Genomic DNA, 5,472 nt, shown 5'->3' on the forward strand with positions numbered 1-5,472 from the left:
GAATCGTCTCAGAACAAAGGGATGCTAATTGAGACTGAGATGAGAAGGAATTTCTTTTCTTAAAGAGTTGTGAGTCTTTGGAATTCTTTGCCACAGAAAGCTTTGGAGATAGAATTCTTGTGTGTCTTTAAGGCTGAGATAGATTCTTGATCAGTCAGGGAATCTAGGGTTACAGGGAAAATGTGGATGTGAGGAATGCTGGTTCAGCCATGATCCATTTGAATGGCAGGGCAGGCTTGAGGGGCCAAATGGCGTACTCCTCTGTTCATGTTTCTTGTAATATTATGGTCTTAGAAGTTATTTTCTCTGTTCTATTAATCATGGAGTGATACCATAAAGAGACTTTATTCCTGGCTGTTATTACTGTTGAATTTTTAATTTATTCATTTATTTTCCTAGTTTAAACTACAAAAGACTTTAATGTAAACTGTTACCTATTTCTTTATTTTTCTACTACTCTATGAAGTAATCATAGAAACAGGCCACTTGGCCCAGCAAGTCTATACCAACCCTCTGAAGAGTAACCCACTAGACCCATTCCCCTATCCTATTACTCTAAATTTACTCCTGACAAATGCACCTAGTCTACATATCGCTGAACACTATGGACAATTTAGCATGGCCAATTCACCGAAACTGCACATCTTTGGATTGTGGGAGGAAACCAGAGTTCCGGGAGGAAACCTATACGGACACAGGGAGAATGTGCGAACTCCACACAGGCAGTCACCTGAGGCTGGAATCAAACCCTGGTTCCTGGTGCTGTGAGGCAGCCGTTCTAACCATTGAGCCACCGTACCATTGTTTAATTTTTTAAACTCTCGTTTCTCTTACTACTATGTACCTAATCTTTTTTTGTACCAAGGTACCATGATACCTAAGATGGTGCCATGTTCGGCAAAATTATGCTCTTTTCACTGTACTCCTGTCCTTCTGAACTTGAGTACACATGACAATAAAATCTAAAACCTAAATCTAAATCATCTTACTTTAGTAGGTAGCCGCTCACTTCGGTTGCAAAACAAAGTTATAAATCTGTTGCTTTGACAGTCAGTTTGACATCTCAAAGGATTTGCAGTTGGCTGTGGTATTGACAGCTAAAATCAGATCATGCTTTATCTGTAGACAATATCAGTTTGATAGTCAGTGATAACTTTCTTTTGAGGAGAATACTTGGATTTTTATTTTGTCCTGGTCACCTTGGCCTTGAAAACATCTCCTTCACCGAGCTACTCCAGACTGACAGGTTGGATGTAATTCTAACACAGTGAAAGTTTGCATTTTGTTAACTCAATAGGTCTTTCATTCAGTATTTATACACTCATCAATATTTGCTCCTCAGTATAATATTAGTAGATTCTGTTTGTTTTTGTTTCTTGGTTGCCAAATACAGGCAGTTTGAAGAATCTGGAATATTTCCAACAGAGGAATCTTAACTTTTTGGTGCTTTTCCTTTGGCACTAATTTGCCAAAAACATCGGCATCATCATTAATGACAAAGACATTATATTAGCTCAACAAACAACACTAAAGGAGATTTGTGCTTTTGCTGAAACTATACAGTTTTGGGATAGTGGAATTTCTCCACTGACTTGAACTCAATGGATGTAGTATTACTCATGTAAATTTGTTTTTCTTTATTAATTGCTGCTCTACAATGATAATGTCATCTATGAAAGCTGTTCAAACTTTTCCTGTTAATTCAACATAATTAATTAAAAGCAAAATACTGCAGATACTGGAACTTTAAATAAAAGACATAAAATACAGGTCATTCTGCTATAACGCAGGTTTTGTTAATGTGAATCTGCAATAACACAAGTGACAAATTGGTGACGCATACGTATTTGTTATTGAAATTCTGGCCCCATTTTAAACGTGTTACAATTACGTGATTTTCTTATAACACGAGATTACATAAGAAAGGAATTATCTCATAGCAGAACCATCTCTATGGAAATATGCAGCAGGTCTGGCAGCATCTGTGAAGTAACTTTTCAGAATTGTCACTTTTCGATATATTCTGCATATTAAAAGAACTCCATGATGCAGAACGTGAAAATTATTTGTCATCAATTTCATCTCCTATATTTCTGCTCATTTGTAAATATTGTTTAGTTTCTATATTCCCAAAGTTATTTTGTCAGACTTTATTAATGCCTGTAGTTGCATGTCAATCTTGTTGAACGTGTCTTAAAAATGTCTCATGCAATGATGGTTCAGTATGACTAGGATATCTGTTCTGACCTACGAATTTGAGAAATCTTTGAAAATCCTCTATTTGCAGAAACAGCTATCAATTGCAGACACTTAAATACCAAAGGATATTTGCAATGTGATTTGATTGACTCTAAGCGTTTGTAAGTGCAATGTATGTTAAAAGAAATGTAATATTCTACAATGACAGGTGCACTATGATGTGACAGAGGAACGTTGTTTGCAGTAGTTGTACTTCACTGAACTGCAATGAGGAATTGTTGACTTGAGGTGTGTGCAGAGTTAAGCTATGCCTATAGCTTAACTGTTTGTGCTGATCATTAAAGATGTAATCTGAAGCTTTTGAGTCAATCCGAAATGAACTTTTGGGTGTTCTCAATCTACTTGCTAAGTAAATTTTCTTAATTCCCTTTTCAAAGCTGTCAGCGCTAATGGATTTTCATGCCTTCTTTGAAGAAGAACTTTTAGTCTTTTATGTTAATTTACATACATCTAGCTGGAGAATTTGCTTTAAGAATAATATTGCTGTGCCATTTAACTTTATATTCTAAATTGAAAAATAACTATCAATGGGTAACTAATCCCTGTTAAAACTCCATTAAAGTGTTTTTCTTTGAAATTAGTTTTCCAATCATTGATTTCAATTTGATAATAGGTCCCTGAAATAATTAGACACAGCTTATTGATTTGACTCACAGTCATATTGAATATCCTGGCCAAGAAAGGATTTTATATCTTGTTCTACTACACCAAGCAACATTTTAGCTCAATTTTGTGTTTCAGATTTATGTGGATACTTGCTCTCTATTTTAATTTCTTTCTTCAAAGATGCTGCCTGATCTGCTGAGTTTCTCCAGCACTTTGTATTTACAATGATGTCACTTCAAGGCCCAGATTGGGTAAATAACAATGGGAATAAAATAAATTATGGATGTGTTGAGCAAATATTTTGTACCTATCTTCACTGGAAAATACAAAACAATTGCCAGAATACTTGAAAAATAAAAGGGAGGGAGGAACTTAAAACAATCGTAATCAGGAGAAATGTGTCGGAAAAACTATTATAACTCAAGGTTGACATGTCCCTGGATTTGATGGCTTTCATCCTAGGGTTGTGAAACAAGTGGCTGCAGTGAAATCAGATGTAATGCTTATGATTCCCCCAAAGATTTCTAATTTCTGGAAAAGTCTGAGTCGGCTACGAAATCATGAATGTAATATTTTTGTTTAAAAAAGGAGGGAGATGATGCGGAAATTATAAGTTAGCCTAGTGTCCGTTATTAAGCTTTTAAATGTCATTGTAAAATCAGGAAGAAGCAATATGATTTTGTGAAAGAGGAATTTGACTAATCTATTAGAATTATTTGAGAAGGTGGCAAAGCAATTTGGACAAAGGGGAACGTGTAGATATGGTGCACTTGAATTTCCAAAAGACAATTGGCAAATGTCACATCAAGATTGCATGGTGAAATAAGAGCTCATGGTGTAACGGATATCAAGTTAACATGATTAAAGGATTGATTAGTCATAGAGCCATACTGCACAGAAAGAGATCATTCGGTCCAATAGTCCATGCCCACATAATCCCAAGCTAAACTAGTCCCACCTTCCTGTTCCTGCCCCATAGCCTTCCAAGCCTTTCCTATTCATGTATTTCTAATAACTCAGGAAGCGCAACTGAAAAGGACCATCATTTATTGTTGCACAGCAAGATAGAGCCATTACTCATGGTGTACATAAGCTAGTATGAAGGGTGAAGGGCTTATGCCCGAAACGTCGAATTTCCTGTTCCTTGGATGCTGCCTGACCTGCTGCGCTTTTCCAGCAACACATTTTCAGCTCTGATACTCCAGTATCTGCAGACCTCACTTTTTCCCAACAGGTATTGGTAAGGATAATTTTGTCATTTTCAAGTTCAAAAGCTGTTTCTCATGGGATGCTACATGGATCAGTGCTAAGCCATCAATTACTTATGATCTATACAAGTGACTTGGGATGACTGAATGTAAGGTGTAATTTATTGATGGCACAAAAATTGGAACGTAAATTGTCAAGAGAACTTGAGTCTACACAGGGTTTTGGATTGGTTAAGTGAGTGAGAAACAGTTTGTCAGATGGAGTATCGTATGGAAAAATGAACTTGTCCACATTGGCAGGGGAATAGAGAAGTGGTACAGCCATTCAATAAAGTGAACCTGCAAAACTCTGTGGAAAAAAAGAACCTAGTTGTTCTGGAACATTGCAAACCTTGGCAAATGGATTTTATTGCAAGGGGAGTTGAGCATAAAAGAAGACAAGTTATGATACAGTTGTAGAGGTAATGGACCATATTAGGTTTGCTTATTTGAGAAGGGATATAATTTCATCTCAAACAGTTAAGAGAATGTCCACTCAACTGACACTGAAATGAAGAGGTTAGTTTTTTTGGAAAGTTTGAACAGGTTTGAACTGTTCCCATTGAAGTTCAAAAGAATGAAAGGTGATCGAATTGAAACCTACAAAAATTATGAGTGTTCCTGATAGGATTGATGCTGAGAGATGTTTTCAATTGTGTGAGAGTTTAGAACCAGAGGACACAGTTTTAAAAGTGCCGTGTCTTTCCCGCTGAGTTAAGGGGGATTGTTAATGTGTGGACTTGCTTTTGTTTTCTCCCAGAGAGCAGAGAAAGCTGGATTACTGATTGTATTCAAGGCAGAGTTATTTCGATTTCTGACCCGCAAGGGTGTCCAGGGTTATGGAGAGCAGGCAGGAGCGTGAAGTTGAGGCTTTACTAAAAGCAGCATGATCTTATCAGAATTGTGAAGCAGATTTGAGAGGTTAAAAGGCCTATTCCTCTTCCTAATTCTTGTGTTGTTGTATCTTAGCATGCAGCTTTCTTCTTTTGTATTTTAATCCTTTCTAAATAACAGTTCAGTTCTAGTTGGTCTCACCTGAAAATTCACATTTTTCATCACCACCAGAATCCTGCAGCACGGGGTGTGAATGCTTGGAGCTTGATCATGCCAAACGTGGGTTACTTGGCAACGAGTCAAAGAAACGTTTGTATAAATTGTCACATTTTTTCATTATGTATGGATTCACAAATTTTATATAAACATTTTGTATATAACAAGGCACTGAGCATATTCCTTCCCATCTTATGCTCCAACCTCCAGTTTGAAATCACAATAACAGATTTCTTAAGACTTTTCTTCCATTAGAGAAGGGAACCAGTGAGATGTGGTTGTGTGACACACAACGTTCTGTTTTTAAAGC

The sequence above is a fragment of the Hemiscyllium ocellatum genome, chromosome 25, assembly GCF_020745735.1.
Source record: "Hemiscyllium ocellatum isolate sHemOce1 chromosome 25, sHemOce1.pat.X.cur, whole genome shotgun sequence".
Lineage (NCBI taxonomy): Eukaryota > Metazoa > Chordata > Chondrichthyes > Orectolobiformes > Hemiscylliidae > Hemiscyllium > Hemiscyllium ocellatum.